The following is an 11,254-nucleotide window of genomic DNA, read 5'->3' as shown; positions in this document are numbered from 1 at the left end:
TGTCAGAGAATGGGTAAGAAAGACAGAGCGAGAGAGAGAGAGAGAGAGAGAGAGAGAGAGAGAGAGAGAGAGAAAGAGAGACGAGAGAGGGCACGAAAGAGACCAAAATGCCATCAGGTATGAGGAGCCAGGAGAAAGAACGACTCAATGAAACGTGGAACAATATTATTGACTCTCTAAGGGCACTTACCTTCACTAGACCATTAACGTCCGTGTCGGTGGTGACCTCCTCCTGAGTCTCTCCCACCGTAACGGTGGTATCCTCCGTCTGAGTCCCTCCCTCCGTAACGGTGGTAACCTCCGTCTGAGTCTCTCCCTCCGTAACGGTGGTAACCTCCGTCTGAGTCTCTCCCTCCGTAACGGTGGTGACCTCCGTCTGAGCCTCGCCGTCAGCCGTTGTTATCTCCGTCTGTGCTGGTTACGCTAGCCCTGCCTACAATGATGCTAGCCATGTATTGGAGCATGCTGCGCGTGCAAACGGTAGCGATACGAAACGTCACCTGTGCTGCACCGTTAAACAGCCCGGCAATAGGGTTGCCTTCCCCCGCCGACATTCGCGCCAACAGGCCGTAGTCACGATTCCTATCTGCATGGCCTCTAGAAAGATTACTGCAAATTAATTACTACTGGTTTAGCTGTTGTTCCTTACACACGGAACACCTGCACGCGCGCACGCACGCACGCACGCACACACACAAACACGCACACACACAAATCTTCTAATATTNTTATTGTATGGTAGTATTGCTTATATATGTTGTTTATTCTGTTGTTTTTTCTGTGTATTAGTTAGATATTCTCATTTTCTTTGTAATAATAATATCAAATTTTTAATTTATGAAACTACATATATGGGTGGGGTTAGTGCCCCGTCACATCTCTATTAGCGTATGCTCTGAACTATATGATTTTGCGTGATAATAAATATTTTTTTATAGCTCTACCTAATATCTACAACCCAATATTTTCAATACTAATTTTGGTGTCATTTCATGCCTTATTTTCTAACCTATGGTTTGTCTGTGTTATGTTTTTGCGTTGTGGGTTTGCGTGTGAGTTTTCGTATTGGGTTTGGCTGTGTGGGTGTGTTGCGCCTTATGTGATACTTATGATCCCTTCCTCATTAGTCTGCGATTTCACGCTGTTCTGTTTACGATGTTGCGTGTGTGATTTGCTGTGCAGTAACTTACGAGATTGTCGTTTTTTGAGTGTGCGTTCATATACTTACTAGTTGGTCGTTTGTGTATTTACCCTTCGTGCTGTTTGCTTGTTGTCTATATTGTCGAATTATTCTTGGTTCATCGTTCTGTTAAAACTCTCTTTAATTATAAATTAATCCTGTTAATAATTTATAAAATCCTCGTCCATTAACGTATAATTTACTTTTGCAGTGTCTGGAGTACTTTGTTAACCAGCTCAGGTGCCTTGCAAATGTTGTGTGACTGCCATGTCTTTCCCAGGCCTATGGGTTTTCGCAGGGCATACCTGTTACTTTGTGTTTTGCTTGGTGTATGCGAGACCAACTACTCCCGTATGCAGCTTTCATTCGTACCTTCTCGGTGGTACATTCCTCATTGAATGTTTCTTTGATTTGCACCTTGGTCCTTCGTTCCGTGATGCTCCACCAGTATTTAAGTCTTGTTCGTAGAGACATAAGTCTAGCGCCTGCTTTAAATTTCTATTGTGTTTCTAATCCCACACTTTCTTTCTTCTCTTCTTTCTTCTTCTTCTTATTCTTCTTTCTTCTTCTTCTTTCTTCTCTTTTCTTCTTTCTTTTCTTCTTACTCTCTCTTCTTCTTCTTTCTTCTCCCCTCTTCTTTCTATCTATTCGTTATTTGTGCTGGATGTTGTCTATAATTCGATTCTCATGATTTATAACTTTTTTTTTTTTTGTGATATTTCTTTTGTTTTTGTTCATTTATTATTTTTATTATTATTTTTTTATTTTTTACCCTTTTTTAGTGTGTTGTTTCATAGAGGTATTTGTTGTGCTTCTCATGTTGTCACCTTTCCGGATTGTTTCGACCAACACTGACACCTGTGCTCTAGAAAAGTTTCCAATTTATTTTATTTACTCTTATTTTTCTTTCAACATCCATTGTATGTTAGCTATATTTCTTAATCTACTCACTCACACTCGTCAACATATGGTTTGTGATTACGCTGTGTATGATCGCTTATTTTTAATTATGTTTGGTGTGTTGGTTAACGGTTTCTATTCATTTCTACTGTCAACTTTGATTGTATTTTCTGCATCAGTTGTCACGTCAACACGCCTCGCTTTAACATTGATCGTTCTAATGTTATCATATATATTTTTTTTTCAGTTATCGCTAGCTGCCCCGCTCTAATTTACTAATCGCTAACATTGTAGTGTTGTTTCCCTATCTGTCTATCCTTTAAATTTGCCAATAACCATTTTTCAATTATTTTCGGTAGCCTTTTTTGTCGATTTTCACTTTATTTCTTTGCGTTCTATAACTTTATGTATTTTTGTCGTTTATCCTGTTGCCTATTTTTCGTTTTGTTTGGCGAGATCGTGTTTTTCTCTGTTGCGTGTTAGTCGTACCTGTTTGCGTTCCTGGTGCTGTATATAAGTTTGATTCGTTTCAGGCTTATTTTCTCTTTCCAGAGAATTATTTTGTATATCAGTTCAAAATTTTTTCTGTAACTTATATGGCCCCGTTTCACATCTCATATGGCGTTTATTGCTTGAAAACTCTCTTATGTAGTTGCGTGTATTTGAAAAATATTTTTTATACTTCACAAACTGTCTAACTCTTTCTCCAAATCAACAATTTTTGTCAAATTTTTTAGTGCCTATTCTAACTCCTATTGGGTTTCGTGTGGGTTTGGGCGTTGTGGTTTGCTGTGTTGGTTGCGTGTTGAGTTGTGCGACTCTTTTTGTGTTAACTTATTGTGATTCTTCTCTCAATATCTGCTTGATCACCTGCGTGCATATTTTGCTGTTTGTTGAGTTTGCTGTGTTTCAAATTTCTCTTACTGATGATTGCGTTTTGATTTGTTCTTTCAAAATTTAACTACATATGTTGGCTGTTTCTATATAACTTTGATCAAGTTTTGCGTGTTGACCTTTCGTTGCTAGTTTTGTCGTGCTATATTGCGATATATCTGTCATCGTTGTTTATAAAACTGTTAAAACGTGTAACTGCCAGGCCTCAGTCCATGGGTCCTTAGGGGTTAACCTGTATTTTTTGGTGTTTTTTGCTTGTGGTTGTCTTTTTTTTTGCGAGGACTGCAAACTTCTCTCCGTATTGGCAGCTCATCGTACTCATCTCGGCCTATCCTTCATTGAAGTTCTTTGAATCAGCTTGGTCCGTTCCTCTGCGGAGCTTCTCATTTCCATATGTTCTTGTCGTATGAGACTTTAAAATGTCATATTGGCCCTGCTAATTTCTATTGTCGTCTATACCCATCTATCTCTTTTCTTTCTTCTTCTTTCTCTTCTTTTCTTCTTTTCTTTATTCTTCTTCTTTCTTCTTCTTTCTTCTTCTTCTTTCTTCTCTCCTCTCCTTCTGTTTTTATTCTATTCTTGTAATGTTTTGTTATGGAGTGCTAAATTGACCAGGATTTTTTAAACTAATCTCCAATACACAGCTAATACGTAGTTTAGCTTCCTATGTTGTTTCACCTTTCGGAGTGTCATCCAAACAACTTGACCACCTTGTTGATTCTAATATAAAATGGCTTCAACTATTATCCTCTATTTCTTTTCACACTCTGTTTATCGTTCAACTAACACGAAACTTCACACGCAACTAATTAGGTGTGTATACGCTGGGTATATACTCACAATATGGTTTGGGGGTTACTGTCTACACACTGCTATATTCTATGGTATTCGCAATCAGTCACGGTCGACATCGATTTCGCATCATTTGTGATTCGGATACATTTGTACGCTTAACACATTTCGCATATTCATTGTACGTTCTAACCTTAATTATACCTTTGGCCAATACCTTCTATAATGTTGGACCTGCGATCTGAGTTGCGATCGTTGTTGGCGTTATCGTGTTCCGTTCGTAGCGTACTCTGTTGCGTCCTGTTTCGTATTAAATTTTGATCGCATTGTTGCATTCTCTGCATTAGTATTTTGAATGCAGTTCATAGAATTTCTGTGAACTCTACTCTGGCGTGTTGTCCTGCTGACACTTTTTTTTTCTCTCTCTTTTTTGTTCTTTCTTTTTTTTTCTTTTTTTTTTTTTTTGTCGTTGTGCTTGTTTGGCGTACTTCAAAACGCTATAATAATCTATTTTAGTTGCGTGTGTAAGTTGCGTTTTTCGTAACTTATGCCCACTATTTTTGTATTTCGCAACTTATTACGCAACTTGGTGATCGTGCTATGCGTGTACTGGCATTCTACCTGTTCGTGTGTTCTTGTGTGATTCTTACCTGCGTGCTTTGTTTGTGTCGTGTTACCTTCAAAACCTATTTTAATATACCTATTAGTATGCGTGTAAGGTTTGGTCGTTTCTGTGACTTATTTCCATTCTTTATTTTTTTTTATTTCGCTAATCCTATCGCAAGCTGGTTGGATTCGCTATTGTGTGTTAACGCACCTTTAATAGTGCGGTTTCTATAATTTTGGATATTATTTATCGAATTATGCTCAGGTTCAAATCTATAATTTATTGTATATTTTTTTTTTTTTTTTTTTTTTGTTAGGAAGTGCTTGAGCAATCTACATTAAGTCTAATTCTTGTTTGATTGTTAACTTACTAGAATTTATTTGTTTTATTTTAAATTTATCAATACATTGTTTATTTTAAATTATATAAATACATTAAGTAATTAATATTATTTATTTTAATTATTCATTTTATTATAATCATTATTATATTATATCCTATTATTAATTATGAGTTAAATTAAATTATTCATTAATTATATTCATTTCTTTATATCATATTATAATATATTAATTATAAATAAGTAATAAATTATACATTATTTTTTTTTATTTTTCTAAATAAAATATTCCATCTCAATTCCATAATTATAATTATAATATTAAAATTTCTTTAATATTGTTATTTTCTTCTTTTTTAAGTGTTCTATGGTTTACAGTTTCGCATCCTGATTGCTTTTTGCTGCTTGTATGCCTTGATGGCGTGATTTTTTGTTGCAAATTTGAGCATCCAATGTTATTACCTGCGCTATATATATGTTCCGCCGTTCGTATTATCTTTTCTTTTTTTTCTTTTTCGTTTTTTTTACTTTTACTTTTACCGCTACAGGCCAACGAGCTTGCAGATAAACATTTTCTCGCGTGTTTCTTATTTCACCGTCGTTTTTTCTTCACCACTGGTAAACAGTAAGTAATCCGTTGCCATGTGGTGGGGGAATGGTGACGTCATTTCGTTTGATTGTAGCGCTCATCACTGCGTAAGGCGTGTTCGGTGGATGAATAGAGGCACAATTATGCGCCTACGTGCCTGTTTTGAACGTTTTTGTTTATGCGTTCTAAACGTGACTATTTAATATTACAAAATACATTACTGGAATAAAGATAATAATTAATTGTTTTATTTAATCTGCATGTATATTGATTTACACGTTACGCGTCCCCTCCTATTTAAACCCCCTTTATTATTATTTATATATTTATTATTATTATTATTTATATTTATCTATTTATACTATTTTATATTTATATATATTTTATTTATATTTAGGCATGTTTTATTTTCTCGCAAAATTTATCAATTTTAGTGTTTGCTAATCTGTCCTTAATAGTTGTGGCAAGCCATAGGTTCACCGTTATACTTGTATCAATTTTTTAACGTATACCGCGTTAAATCGCCGGTGTCTGTCGGAGGCAGTATTTAGGCTTACATTCGAATATCGCTTTTACGGATTAACTACCAATATTATTGTATATCTGTATCTCTTTTTATTGTTTTGTTTTTTATATATTTTTAATGCTTATTAAATAAACTGTCGAGCTATTTAATTGTAGTGTTTTCTTTTTTATATTTTTTTCATACTATCCAGTTTGCTAACAGTTAATTTTATAATATATTATTTTATTTGTTTTTTTTATTATTATTAATTTGTGGTGTTGTGGTTTTTGTGGTTGTGGTTGGTTTTTTTGTTTTGGTTGTGTTGTTGGTTTTTGGTTTTTTGTGGTTGTTTTTTGTTTTTTTTATGGTGTCAAATAATTTCCAGAATCTAAAATTCTGTATTTTCTATTGGCGCCTTACAGATCGGCATTGTCAATTTAGTACGAATGTAAAAAATTCCACTGATGTTTCCATGAAATAATGTACATGTCACCATTTTTTTCTACTTTGAACATTAAATTACACATTTAATATTTATTTGAACGTGTACACATGTAAAAAATAACGTTGCCACAACGTTGTATCACAACGTTTTCACAACGAAAGTAAAACGTTGTGACAGCGTTGCCACAACGTTATATGGTTAGCTGGGTTATATGCAATATTTCCGGCACTAGTGAATCCAACGTTATATTCTATCGTTCTGTACGCGAAAATATTCGCATAATTATATTATTTAATCACATAGGCCTAAATTTACTTGATGTTCGTGAAGGCATACAGAGAGGAACAACCTACATAATGCACCTGAAATGAATAGCTGTTGGTAACTTCACAGTTTATTAACGTCAGGTCTTCTGTCACACATTTACAAATCTTATTAGGATATACGTACCAGGACCTCTATAATTATCACTACATACTCACTATTATACATGAGACGATGCCATTATTAAGTCCTCCATCGGAATCTATACATACAATTGAGATTTATAAGCGGGAATTAATTATCTTGACGATCACCTTCGTTCATGATACCATAAAAGTTAGATAACTTAGCCAAAGAACTGGGTTAATAAACAACGTTTCTCCTTTTTATAGAGGTTATAGCGTCTCTCATGAGAAGTAGAATATCGTATCAAACCAAATATTTACATAGAAGATTTTATTAAAATTGTGCGCCTTTAGAAAACACATACTCCGCAGTAATACGAACATGTCGATCCCTACGACTTAATGTATAAATTATAGATTATTTTGTTATAAATTATTAATTATTATGAACTATATTTTATAATTATTATTAATGTAGTTATCGTTATTATTATATTATATATACCGCGGTTCGAAGGACATTAGACCTGCGCCTATCTTGGTCTGTATCTCATTTCTCTCCCTCTTTCTTTCTTCATTTCTTTCCTTGTATCCGCCTCTTCTTCTTATAATATATTTATATATACTTTGCTTTTTCGTTCTCACTCGAACTATCTATATATATATGTACTCTCTCCTTTACGTCATACAATGAAATAACTTTTTCCACGTGATATTTGATGATCCCCAGAACGACTAGTTTGCGAATCGCACCAACACGCGCGGTGTGCTGCCGGACAGCCTTCGCCATAGGGTAAGTATCACTATTAGATATGCCTGCATTAAATTTGTTATATATGGCTTCAATGCGTAGTTAATTAATAATAGACGATTTGGCAGTACAGTAATAAAGCGTCGCGGATTATCAGTCAAACTGTGACTTGGACAGTTGACGCGCATCAACTGTCATTTTGTCGACGTGTTGTGCAATGATACAATCACTAATTGGTGGGTGACAGTTTGAAATATTTAGATTAATTTATTTTGTCGCAGACTTAGAAATATTCCATCAGTGTTAGCATGACTGCGGTGTGTACCGTATAATACCGTGTATATACGGTGCAGCTGTGTGTATTATAAGAGACATTTACGCGGACGCAAGTACATATACTGGATGGTGTGAATATATTTCTTTTTAAAGTCCAAAATAAAATCGACTAGTCAATTTCTCTAGCGGGAAAGTCTGTTATTTGATGTGAAAACGCTCTTTCTGAAATTCTATATAATATAGCATGATTTTTTGAGCAACCTCGTATTATATGTAGCCTACAGAAAAGCAGCAGTATGTGCATTCGAACTAATGCGTATATAATAGAGTAATCTCCATTAATAATTAAATACATTATCAATAAAATTCGTTTGCTGTCAAAATTTGCTTTAAGAGCCGGACACACTAGGCGATTAAATCGGGCGACGAAATCGCCGTGAAATTGCCTCGTGTGTCCACTCAATCGCCGCCGATTTAGTCGCCCGATTTTGTCGCCCGATTTAATCGCATAGATCAAAACGTTTTGATATTATCGGGCGATTTAGTCGCCCGATTTTGTCGCCCGATTGTACAATTCATCAGCCAATCAGAGTTGTTCAATGATACTGACGTAATAGCGATGTTTCATGTTTAGTATGTCATGTCATGTAATAACGATGCACGCACGCACGCACGCATGTGTACGTGCACACGCACGCACACACTCATGCACGCACGTGTACGTGCACACGCACGCACGCACGCATATACGCACGTGTACGTGTACACGCACGCACGCACGCACGTCTACGTGCACATGCATGCATGCACGCACGCACGCACGCACACACGCACGCAGGCACGTGTACGTTCACACGCACGCACGCACGCACGCACGCACGCACGCATGTACGCACGTGTAAGTGCACACGCACGCACGAACGCACGTGTACGTACACACGTACGCACGCACGCATGTGTACTTGCACACGCACGCACGCGCGCACGTGTACGTACACACGCACGCACGCACGTACGCACGTGTACGTGCACACGCACATGCACGCCCGTGTACGCACGCACGCACGCACGTATACGTGCACACGCACACACGCACGCACACACGCACGCATGCACGTTTACATACACACGCACGCACGCATGAATGCATGCAGGTGTAAGTGCACACGCACGCACGCACGCACGTCTACGTGCACATGCATGCACGACTAGGCGATTTCACCGGCGATTTAATCGCCCGATTTAGTCGCCAGATTTAGTCGCCTAGTGTGCCCACTCGACTCGCGCGATAGAATCGGGCGATTTAATCGCCTAGTGTGTCCGGCCCTTTAGAGAATAAGTATTTTAGAGAGAGTAAGAATTTTAGATCGGATTACAATGCACATCTCTCGCGGGCATGCCCCCAGTACATCTTAACCGGAAACTCTTTCCTACACCTTTATTTCGTAACCGCGCTACCAAACGTTCAAGATACTTGCAGTTATATTTTCTATACTTTGAAGGGTAGGCCCCTACATCGTTTAGCCGCGTTGGGGGTTGGTGGAAGAGCCGTTGGGGTGATACATGCCGTCGACTACGACTATATATAAGGACAATGCCAAAGCATATTTCTTCTATAAGTTCTATGATTAATATATAATAATCTCATATATGTCAATTACTCTATTGGCTTCCTCTGTGGACAGTTGCAAAACTCTGTCATATGACACTGACAGACCTTTCTCAAAGAGATTATCAATGAGATCACGTTTACGAGTTCTGTTGTGAATGAGTAGGCCAAGATACAATGGGAGAACAGTCTCATGGTCAGAGTTGTGCCGTACTGCTACAGAATCTCTCCTACCTCGTTTGACAGCATTGAAGAGTAGTAACTGTGTGATGGACGAGGCAGCTGTGCTTATAACATTGTCATCAATACGTTGTCTCGCACTTGAGCCCCCTAGAATCATCCCGACCAGAGCACATAGAGAAGGTGGTAGATTGTCATATTGTTCATCACATAAGGAACCATTGAAGTGGTAATTTTTCTCAAACATTTCTTTGCGAACCAACTTTGCTACCCTCATCAACATGACAGCTTCGTCATCTGGATCGAAGTTGCATGCATCTAGCAAAGCATTACCAACATCTTCCTTGAATGACAATACTGTGCCAGACTTGCTGTTATGAGCTTCGAGAGCTGGAATGTGTTGTTGGAGTTTCTGTGCAAGTCTGGTGGAATGGATGCGTCCAGTTGGGTCACCACCTAATTTTTGTAGGTGCTCACAATACAATTCCTTGAGATCAGAGAGTTTGAAAGCATGATTTAGGTCTCCACCCGATTGGCCATATTCTTCAATATAAGATACCACCTCAGCAAGTGCAAGTGACTGTGGGTTAATTTGGCAATACTTCTCAGTTGAACGTCTTTGTTGAGATCTACGTTTGTTATAGAATGATGTCAAGCACTTCAAGTGATATACAGCATCGATAGCGATCATATCTCCAACTGATAATTTGGCCAACAGCTTGGTATCTACGAGCTCCGTAGCGATTTGCCTGACACGGGTATCAAGGGCTATCGTCTCGGATTTGTGAAGGTCTCCTGTGGTGTCATCACAGAAAAAACAAGCTGGTTCATTTCCCTTTTCTGTTTCCATAGAACATGATGGATTGCTTGCACTGTGAAGGTGCTGTTTAAGTGGTGAGTGAGCTAATTCCTGAGAAGCATTTTCTTGTCGCTTCCTGGCTCTTTCTACTTGTGTTGCATTGCAAAGTACGTAGCAAGTTTTATGCCACTTAGCTCTATGGGTTACAAGCGTTTCTTCCATGCCGTCACCATCATTGAGGCTTGATACATTAATATTCAATGGCACACTGTTTAGTTCATGAAGGGAAGATACACTTTTGGCCAATGATGCATATCCTGTTGCCGATGGATTTATGAGAGTTCCACCACGTTCTTGACACAGAACACAAATGTCCCAGTTTGTCGGCTGGACTGGTGCTGGGAATGCCTGAGGTAGCTCCAAGAAACGGTATTGCTAGGGTTAGAATACGTATATTGACGTCAGTCACACAGCCTGGTCGGATTAGCCTGAGGAGCCAATCTAAGTTTTTTTGACATGGTGATGACCGTCACTGCCTGGACATAATCAGTTTCTGAATAACACACAAAAAAGACAAGTTGTTGAATGTACATCATTGATATATGCAGTTTCGGATCCGGCCGTTTCCGGAGCTAGTCTAGAAGACATGACCCATTGTGTATTGTATTGTAGACATGAAGTATTGTGGGATATAGGACATGTCTTCTAGCCTAGGGCCGTGTTCACAGGCACTTGAAGCGTTTCAACTGTAAACACATGCCGCCGCCATTGCGCGCACACTGATATATTTATGTATCAGTGTGCGCGCAATGGCGGCGGCGTGTGTTTACAGTTGAAACGCTTCAAGTGCCTGTGCTATAATGGATGTCTGTCTGACAGTAACATATTCCAAACACGTTGGTAACCGTAACGTAGGCCTACCTATTTATTCCGACCTAGCGGTTACAGCCCTATAGACCGAAGGTCCGATAGACCGAAGGTCCGATAGACCGAAGGTC

The sequence above is a fragment of the Priapulus caudatus genome, unplaced genomic scaffold (assembly GCF_000485595.1).
Source record: "Priapulus caudatus unplaced genomic scaffold, Priapulus_caudatus-5.0.1 Scaffold128, whole genome shotgun sequence".
Taxonomy (NCBI): domain Eukaryota; kingdom Metazoa; phylum Priapulida; class Priapulimorpha; order Priapulimorphida; family Priapulidae; genus Priapulus; species Priapulus caudatus.
The sequence above is the reverse complement of the archived record's forward strand: the minus strand, read 5'-3'. Positions refer to the sequence as shown.